At 38.9% G+C, this 10649-nt stretch overlaps 1 long non-coding RNA gene across 1 annotated transcript in view; it reads right to left on the bottom strand.

Annotated features, from left to right (window-relative positions):
- Nucleotides 1-4270: 4270 nt before the first annotated feature.
- The window catches only part of LOC128250765 (uncharacterized), a 63318-nt gene continuing 56939 nt past the window's right edge, over nucleotides 4271-10649 (bottom strand). The window contains exon 2 of the long non-coding RNA XR_008266749.2: nucleotides 4271-9082. This is a non-coding gene — a long non-coding RNA (uncharacterized LOC128250765). The remainder of the gene's footprint in view (nucleotides 9083-10649) is intronic.

Genomic DNA, 10649 nt, shown 5'->3' with positions numbered 1-10649 from the left:
CAGATATTTTGAGCATCTCTGCAGTGATTCCTGATGGGCCGGGGGCTTTCCCGGTCTTCATACTCTTAATTGCTTTATCTACCCTGGTACTATCAACTCGGATAGCTGGTCCCTCTATTGGGTCGACATAAGGCAGGCTCTCTTTCTCCCATTCATTCTCTTTATTAAGCAATCTATCGTAGTGGCATCTCCAGACCTCTTTCTTTGCATCCTCATTTAATGCAAGCGTACCATCATCCATGCGAACACATTTCTCTCCTACAACATCACTATTCTCTCTCCTACACTGTCTTGCAACCCGAAATACCTCGAGTCTTTGGTCCTCACGGCGCAGAACATTGGCAAATCTTTCCTTATCTGCTTCCCCTCTGGCTAAATAAACCTGTCGCCTAGCCTCCCTTCTGGCACATTGGTACAATTCCCTGCTACCACCGTTCTTCCAGTCCTTCCAAGCTTGTTTCTTTTGTCTAATAGCCCTGTCTACCTCCTTGTTCCACCACCACGTTACTCTGGGTTGGGAGGGGACCTTACACCACCCACAAATCTGGTCGGTGGCTTTCAACAGGTTGTCCCGCAGAAATCTCCAATTGTCTTCCACGTTGTATGATGCTATATCCCCTTCTATTTCGTTAAATGCTTCAAGTAACTTGTCTCTAAGTCTCTGTCCGTTTGCAGGGTCTTTAAGCTTCCACACCCTTCTTCTCCAAGCCTGTCTAATTCTGGGCACCCATTTTGCCTTGATCCCAAAGTCGCTAACTACTAATCTATGTTGTGGGGTACATTCTTCGCCAGGGTAGGTTTTGGCATTTATAAGCCGCCCTCTTTCTCTATTTCTGGCGAGGATGTAGTCGATTTGGCTAGAGTGTCTGCCGGAGCGGTAGGTGACTAGGTGACTGGCAGGTTTCCTGAAGTTGGTATTGCAGACCATAAGATTGGTTGCATCACAGAACTCCAGCAGTCTGGTTCCCTCCTCGTTGCGGGAACCGAAGCCATAGCCTCCATGTATGCCATGGAAGCCCCCAGCACGACGTCCGACATGACCGTTGAAGTCTCCAGCCACAAAGAGAAGGTCCCTGTCACTCGTCGACGAGGTAGTTTGCAAGAGGGTGTCATAGAATTGGTCTTTCAGACCATCTGGTAGCCCAGGTTGAGGTGCATAGGCTGAGATGACAGTAGCTAATCTATGATGAAGCACTAGTCTGATCTTAAGTACTCTGTCACTTACTCTAACGACCTCGATTACCTTATCCACCCATTTCTCCGCTAGAAGTATTCCTACGCCCCCGACCCCGTCAGTGTTCCCTGCCCAGAAAATCTTGTACCTGTGTTCTTTGCCTGTGAGGAACCTTGCAGAACCTCCTCTCCATCTTACTTCCTGGATGCAGCACATATCTACGCATCTCCGTTCAAGCATCTCAACAATTTCACCAGATCTACCTTTCAGCGTGCCGACGTTGAGAGTGCCAATCCTAACAGTATGGGTGTTGGGGGTGTGGGCCTGTAGCCTGGGAAGAGGAAAAGCAGTGTCGTGTACCTGAAAAGAAAACTTGCAATTGGAAGAATTCATAAGCAAAACATTACCTACAACCTGCAAACATTTCTCAACCTTAATGCGCTACCCAAAGGTAGGGGAGAGGATGGCCAAGGCCACTAGATGGGTTCCGGGAGACAGCCGCGGTTGACAGGATGACAAAGGGATGAACTTCCGGTGGAGGGGTGGGATGACAGAGGAATGAACTACCGGTGGAGGGGTGGGATGACAGAGGAATGAACTTCCGGTGGAGGGGGCGGGATGACAGAGAAATGAACTTCCGGTGGAGGGGTGGGATGACAGAGGAATGAACTTCCGGTGGAGGGGGTGGGATGACAGAGGAATGAACTTCCGGTGGAGGGGTGGGATGACAGAGGAATGAACTTCCGGTGGAGGGGGTGGGATGACAGAGGAATGAACTTCCGGTGGAGGGGGTGGGATGGCAGAGGAATGAACTTCCGGTGGAGGGGGTGGGATGTCAGAGGAATGAACTTCCGGTGGAGGGGGTGGGATGACAGAGGAATGAACTTCCGGTGGAGGGGGTGGGATGACAGAGGAATGAACTTCCGGTGGGAGGGGGTGGGATGACAGAGGAATGAACTTCCGGTGGAGGGGGTGGGATGACAGAGGAATGAACTTCCGGTGGAGGGGGTGGGATGACAGAGGGATGACAGACGAATGAACTTCCGGTGGAGGGGGTGGGAGGGCGGGTTACCGCCAGCGAGTAGAGAGGGCTCTTAATTGTAGATTTTAAATATTTGAGAGACAACAATGCATAAATCGTAATTTTTTTTAAAAGAGCAATGAATTCTGGGTGATTAGAATATAACGTAGCATGAATTTAGGAAGCTTAGAAAATGAATAAGCATGAATTTAAGACAACAACTGAATTCAATTGAATTTCATGGAGAGAAACAAGATAAATAATAAGGGAAAAAAACTAAAGCGCAAGGTATTGAGATGTTTGAGGCCGTAAATAAATAAAAATCTCTATCTTATCTGCATCTTGGGTATTTCGTCATAGTACGTCAGCGAGATAATTTAGAATGGGTTTCTCATTTATATATAGCCAGAACCTGAAGACCTTAAAGGAAAAACTACGAAGGGGAGAGAGAGAGGATGGAGGGGTAGACAGAGGCATGGCGGGAGAAAAGATCATCATCATCATCATCATATATATATATAAAGAGAGAGAGAGAGAGAGAGAGGGGGGGGACCAGTCAAGCAGCACATCACGCTGTAATTCTTGGGCTGAGAAATCAACACTTAAAAGCCATAATTTTAAGGAGCGATAAGAATTTTTGAATAAAGGAAAATGGGTAGTGGTGGTGGGTAGGTACCGCCAGCGAGTAGAGAGGGCTCTTAATTGTAGATTTTAAATATTTGAGAGACAACAATGCATAAATCGTAATTTTTTTAAAAGAGCAATGAATTCTGGGTGATTAGAATATAACGTAGCATGAATTTAGGAAGCTTAGAAAATGAATAAGCATGAATTTAAGACAACAACTGAATTCAATTGAATTTCATGGAGAGAAACAAGATAAATAATAAGGGAAAAAAAACTAAAGCGCAAGGTATTGAGATGTTTGAGGCCGTAAATAAATAAAAATCTCTATCTTATCTGCATCTTGGGTATTTCGTCATAGTACGTCAGCGAGATAATTTAGAATGGGTTTCTCATTTATATATAGCCAGAACCTGAAGACCTTAAAGGAAAAACTACGAAGGGGAGAGAGAGAGGATGGAGGGGTAGACAGAGGCATGGCGGGAGAAAAGATCATCATCATCATCATCATATATATATATAAAGAGAGAGAGAGAGAGAGAGAGGGGGGGGACCAGTCAAGCAGCACATCACGCTGTAATTCTTGGGCTGAGAAATCAACACTTAAAAGCCATAATTTTAAGGAGCGATAAGTGTGCGTATATATATAGTGTATATGTGTATGTGCATGTATATATATATATATATATATATATATATATATATATAAGTAGAGATAGTAATAGTTCCCAAATGTCTCATCAACTGCAAAACCAAAACTTGTAGCTTGCTGAGAATCAGTCACTGTGCAATGCATCAAAAAGTATTTGATATAAAAGAAGAAGAAAAAGAAAAAAAACCCACCAACATGATGCAACATGTTCCAACAAACAAAAGATAGATGTGTAAGTTAAAATGTATTGAGAGGTGCATGTATCTCAAACAGATAAAAAGAGATATGAACGTAAGGACCACACACTATTGTTTTTTATCATTGTTTTTTTATCTTGGTTTTAAAATCCAATTTTACATAAGAGATATCAAAAAAAAAAAAAAAAAATCATTTTATATTTCATAGAGAGCTGGAGTGTTCAGAGATGAGAAAGAGAGGTAGAAAAGTTTCAAGCCATCAACAGCAACAAAATATGATGCATTTATCATCTTTTAAATTCAGCTGCCCTGACAGATGGTAAATAGACGAGACTGATGAGTGCAAACTTGAATAAACTATTAGAATTTAAACTGAAGTTAGAAAACAAGTTGTCATATCAGATTCACATTATCAACTAAAGAAAAACTTCAGAAGGAAATAAAATCTGTTGAAGTTCAACTTAATGCATTTGTGTCAGTTAAGTCAGGATGCCTGGCCAAGTTCTTTTTTTTTTTCTTATGATAACAGAGTAGAAGAGAGTCAAAAGTTGAAGCTTCTCAAAGGAGCTCAAATTCTATCATAATAGAATTTATTTACTGTCTTTTCATATACGGAAGAACCTCAGTTTACAAACCCCTCTCATCACAAATAAATCAGTTTACAAACAATATTTGGATCGTAAAATGTCTTGTATGACAAACGGTGTCTCGAGTAACAAACATGCAAGCTGTTAACAACAGTTGGCGACAAACTGGGAATGTCAACAAAGGAACATCAGTTGCTGCCTAGTTTTCACTTGGTGTGTGGAGGCACGTGGCTTAGTGGTTAGGGTGTTAGCATCATGATCGTAAGATTGTGGTTTCGATTCCTGGACCAGGCAACACGTTGTGTTCTTGAGCAAAACACTTCATTTCACGTTGCTCCAGTCCACTCAGCTGGCAAAAACGAATAACGCTGCGATGGACTGGCGTCCTGTCCAGCAGGGGAACATATACGCCATTGAAACCGGGAAACCGGGCCCATGAGCCTGGCTAGGCTTTAAAAGGGTGCATTTATTTATTATTTATTTCACTTGGTGCACAGCTCTGCTCGAATTCACTGTCACTTCTCTTGAATTTCCTTTTGGAAAAAAAATAGTTTCAGTTTACAAACATTTCAGGCGACAAACAGCCTTCAGGAAGGAATGTAAAAATGTAAACCATGCTTCCTCTATATATTATTTTACCCCTTATGCAACCCATCCGATCACTTTTCAACTGTATTTCTCTTTTTTTTTTTTTTTTTTTCTGAATGACCTCTGTAATTAATCCCTTTCCTCTTCCCTATCATTTCCTCCCAGCTAACTATCGTTTCCTCTTAATTTTAAATATGAAAGTTATTTTTTTTTTTAAATAATAAATTTAAAATTAATAGTTTGAAAAAAATGAGCTAAAATTTTACAAAACAAAATCATGTGAGTCCATACAGCCCCTTCCCTATGTTAAATGTCAAAATGGTTTACATCTTTCCTCATTTGACATGTCTTGCACAAACAATCAATTGGATATCAGTTCCCAATCAAGCCAGCACTGTATCTGTCTAATGTATCTCACAAGGCGCTGGTGGTCCCAGGGCTGTAGTAGGAAACACTTAAGCAAGGCATTGTGCAGTGGGACTGAACCCAAGACCACATGGTTGGGCAGCAAACTTCTTAACCATACACCCAAGCCTGCACCTACATCTGCAAATACATGGTACACATTGACAAGCGGTGGCCCCCTATATCAATGTAAAAAAGACTACCCATATTGTATAACTTCAATCCAAATCGATGCCAACATATAACCGTGAAAGAAAGGAAGGCACAGTGGTAGAACCGAAACATCTGACAATTCTTTAGATAATCTATTCTAATAAATAAAACTGTAAAACTAAAATTCCCAGATCAAGATCAACAATAATCAATGGACTTGAATTATTATCAACAATGACATGTTTTCGGTGAATATTACCAGAAACAAATAATTAACAACAACAAACTTGTTTATTTGTTCAAACAAGGTTTATTTAGAGTGATAAACTTGTCCTTTTAAAGCAAACTCAATCGATATTAAAAACCCAATATATTTAATAACATGAGGCAAACGAAGATTTATCTCTCTCTCGCTCTCTCTCTCTGCGCTGCCAACACCACTACTGCAGCAAAATTCAATGAACTTTTAAAAGACAAGAAAACTCTAACAGAGCACAAGAATATTCTCAGGAGTTTGTTTCTTCTTCCAATAAAATATATATTCAACAAACTCGAATCATATTTTTCGAAGGATTCCAAATCAACAAGTTACTTATAGAAACCAATCAAACAAACAAACGAAACCACTAAAAAACAAAAAGAAGAAAATAAGAAATTCTTCCAAGTGAAAGTCACATTCCATTATTGGTAAACAGGAAATCAATGACAATTGGCAACAGCAAACATTAGATAACACAAAATATAATCTTCTGGGAGATAATAGACCAGAGGATGGCACTAACAGATTATTATTATTATTATATTTTACTATTTTGATATCAGGATCTTTCTTTTCGGTTATGTGAAGATAAACAAAAGACAGGAAACTATGAAAGACCAAGATTACCATGGACTCATGTATTCCATTACAAAATTCCCTTTGATTCTCTTGGTGTTATAGATTACAAGAGACTCACACATGGTTTTAGAATTTGCTACAGACCCATAGCTTTGTAAATAACCAAACAAATAAACACAGAATTACAAATTACTATGGAGTCATACATAGCAGAATATTTTGTCATGGATTCATAATAGAAATTGTTGTAGACATATAAATAGCATTACTAATTGCCTTAGACTTGCATCATTATAAGTTACAAAATGTCCGAGTAAGGACTGGAAAAGCACAGAAACCCTGGACACAGAATTATATGGAAACCCACCCTTCCTGATGACATGAAGAGGGGTGGAGATTCAGATATCAGCAGACCAAGAAAAGCAAATATGGATCAACTTATGGAAGATACTGGATATCAAGGTGAGGAAGATCAAAACATCTGGTGCTGAAGAGTTACATGAGCCCAAAAATGTTGCCTGACCAGATGGATAGCTAGACTCGTACATGCATAGCATTACAAATTGCTGATACAGACTCATATCCAGCATTATAAGTTGTTTTTTGTCCCAGAGAATTACAAATTTCAATGAACCCATGTCATAACTTTACCATAGCAAACTGCCATGAACTCCTACATACCCAAGCATATTGGCCTAGACTCGTACCCACCATGGACTCAGAGTGTTACAGACTGAAACTGACTCGCATTGCAACATTACAGACTGGCTGGTATGGACAGACATAATATCACAAATTGCAATACAAATTACAAAAGCTTGCACAAACGGAAATTTTCCAAAATATACAAAGAAGTTAGGAATAAATGAAAGACTTTAGAAACATGGAGAAGAAGAGAAAGAATATGGAAGAAGAAAAAAAAAGCCAACGAGATTCTGCATTATATCTAAGAAGAAAGAAGTTTAATCAAACAGCTTTATTATCCTGCAAAGAAGAATAAGAATACAAACAAAACAGCAAAGTTTGTGTGTTTTCTTCTACATTTGTTTCTTCATTTCTTCGTTTTAAACAAACAAAATTCTGCTATTCAATAAAGAATCAAACATTTTCTCTTGTTGTTACAGTTTTATTTATATTTATTTATTCATTTTCTTTTAAAGTTCAAAATCTACAAAGTTATACAGCAATATAACAAATGGAAAATTTCAAATAGCTGTTATAAAGCTGTGGTAGTTAATGATGATGACGATGACGAAGGTGGGGGGGTAGTGGTGATAAAGATGAAGGCGATGTTAACAAATGATAATAAAGCTTGTTTAGTTTGAGTTTTGTTTGTGTTTTGATTTTGTTTTTCTTTTGGGGGGGGGGGGGGGGTTCTTTGTTTTGTTTTTTTTAAATTTCTCAAAATATTTCGGAATATGAAAACGGCAACAGGTCAACAGAACAAAATCTGGATTTTCAAAACTATGCATATAAATGAGAAAAATTGGAGTTGAGAAAACAATTTGTAAAAGAAGGCATTTTCCGTAACGTTTTAGATATTTAACAAGATCTGTGGAATCAAACATTAAATAAATCTCAAAATAAATAAATACAAATAAATATGTAATAAAGAAAAGACTTTTAAAATTTTAGCTTCACTTGAAGTGTACTTAAGCAAATAAAAGAGCTGCTATGTGGTTGAACACATTGCTAAAAATAGCAGCCACATCTTCCCACGAAATCAGACCTCACTATTTTGTAGAAGAACAAATGACATTGGCTATGTGGTAAGAAGTCTGCTTTCCAACCACATGATTCCAGGTTCAGTTCTACTGCATAGAACCTTGGACAAGTATCTTCTACTAGAGCTTCAGGCCAATTAAAGCCTTGTGAGTGGATCTGGTTGATGGAAACTGAATGAAGCACATCATATGACATTGTACCTGATATGTTTGAGATATTTCTCAACACGTGTAACTATTAGTAGCACATAAAAACATGTATTGCGTCTGTTAAATAGTATTTATCTCTCACCAGATGGAGTGCTTTGTTTTTTTAACACCTGATGTTATTCTTGTTTGTATTTGAGATCATGTAACATTTTCTCTGTTTTCTCATTTTTTTGTCTGTGTTGTCACATGTATTCGCTTGCTTTCTTCCAAAAGCTTAATGCCCTTACCTTAGATTTCCTGAGGCTATAATAGAAGACATTTGCTCAAGGTGCTACGCAGTGGCACTGAACTTGGAATCATGTGGGTTGGAAGCAAACTTCCTTCCACACAGCTTCACTTTATATGTCACATGTGTGTGTGTCTTTGCTGAGAACCGCTAGGTTAAGGGAGTGTTCAGCTCACTATGACAAGGCTGTGAGTTCAATTCCTTGACTAGACATAGCAAACAAAGCACAAGCTTACATGCTACTCTCATCTGCTCAACAGAAACTCAGGTACCAGCCTTCGAGCTATCACATCTTCAATGAACTCCTGGAGTTATGGGAGAGTAGGGGTGTGCACACAAGAGGGTGACCCATGTCTGTTTGCGGCCACACAGGCACCTGAAACAATTAGCAGAAGCATGGGACACATTAGCAAGCCATGAAAGGCAGCTGGTTATACTTAAATAGCAGAGCTCAAATTCCATTCATTATTATTTTCCTACAAGGAATTTCGTTATTTACAGCATTTTGAATTGTTGTGTAGCGTCGCTGCTTCTCAATAATTCTAATTCAGAATTAGAGAAAAGCGGTAAGTACCGAGTCGGGGATAAATAATGGAATGGATAAGTAGTTCAGTTCTTACCTTGGTGTTTTAATAGGTATCTAAAACTTGCTGCTTGTAACCATACTAAGATCCAACCAATGTCTGGAAGAAAAAAAAGAATAATAATAATAATGATGATGATAAAAATAATAACTACAAAAACAATAATTCTTTGTATTGTAGGCACAAGGCCAGCAATCTCAGGATGAGAGAGTCAATTACATCAATCACAGAACTTGACCAGTACTTCATTTTATCAACCCTGCAAGAATGAAAGGCAAAGTCAACCCTGGTGGGATTTGAACCATGAACATAAAGAGCCAAAAGATATGCCTTTTTACATCTGTTTTACCATGCTAGCATGGGTTATATGAATACATATTGATGAAGCACTGTTTTTACATCTGGAAGCCCTTTGCGTTGTTAACCCTAACCTGTTTTTCAAATAAGAGAGCTTTCACCATACTTGTCTTTAAAAACACAGAGCTAGCAAACGGTTTGCTGATAGGAAATAACAAGATATTAATATCTAAAGCTTGTTCATTTTTCATGCTAGAGTAGAACGTAAATATTCACACACATACACACACAAAAAAAACATAGGAGCTTTGTATGGTTTGGGTGTATCAAATTTGCTCACAAGGAACTGGCTGGCCTGAGGCTATAGCAGAAGTCACTTGCCTAAGGTACTGTGCAATACGACTGAAGCTGAAAGCACATGACTTGCAAAGCAAATTCTTAAGCATTCATCTCTTCCAATATCTACATATATACACACACACACATACATGTATCACCATTATCATTTAACACCCATATTGCATGACATGGGTTGGACTAGATATATAAATGGTGTCTTGCCAAAATAAATAATTGCTTTTGTTGACTTTAAAACAACTTACAGTAAGTGGTCTGTAATTGCAAAAGTGTATCACCAGAGAATTGCTGCTAGCCATGACAAAGATGGTTCTTGTCCATAAAGAACTAACAATTCACATCCAACCACAACCATGGTACTGCATCTCTGGTAAAGCTATTTAATTCTCTAGGGCCAAGTTTAGCCAACCGGAACAAGAGCTCTAGTGAAATACAGTTCACTGCTGTATTTTCGATGCACTGCCTGACCCCAACGAAGGATACTCTATGCAACTGCTCAACCTGCTGGAAACAGGCACCAGATTTCCCTCAGGTTACAGCGGTTAAGAAGCTGGTTTTGCAACCACATAGTTTCAGAATCGATCCCACTGCGTGACACCGCTCCATTTGCGTGACACCAGTATCTGCCATGACTGCGATCTTGCTAAGCTTGATGGGCCTTCTTCTCAAGCACGACATAATGCCAAAGGAATTGGTCATTTCCTCCGTAAGGCCAAAGGTCTTGGTCATTGCCTCCAATAATAATAATAATAACAATAATAATAATAATAATAATAATAATAATAATAATAATTTCTTTATTAACTACAAGGGATTATGTAAAGAAAAACAGTATGGACAGCACAGGTCAAAACAAATAATGTGTATGTGTGTGCGTGAGTGTTGTTGGGAGAACTTTGCATGTAAACAAGACTAACATAATGAAAAAAAATGGTTTCAAATTTTGGTATAAGGCCAGCAGGGTTGGGGGATGGGGCTAAGTCGATTAACTCGACCCCAGTGTTCAACTGGT

Source organism: Octopus bimaculoides, chromosome 24 (assembly GCF_046866305.1).
Source record: "Octopus bimaculoides isolate indiv1 chromosome 24, ASM4686630v1, whole genome shotgun sequence".
Classification (NCBI taxonomy): domain Eukaryota; kingdom Metazoa; phylum Mollusca; class Cephalopoda; order Octopoda; family Octopodidae; genus Octopus; species Octopus bimaculoides.
This window is presented reverse-complemented; position numbering and strand designations above follow the sequence as displayed.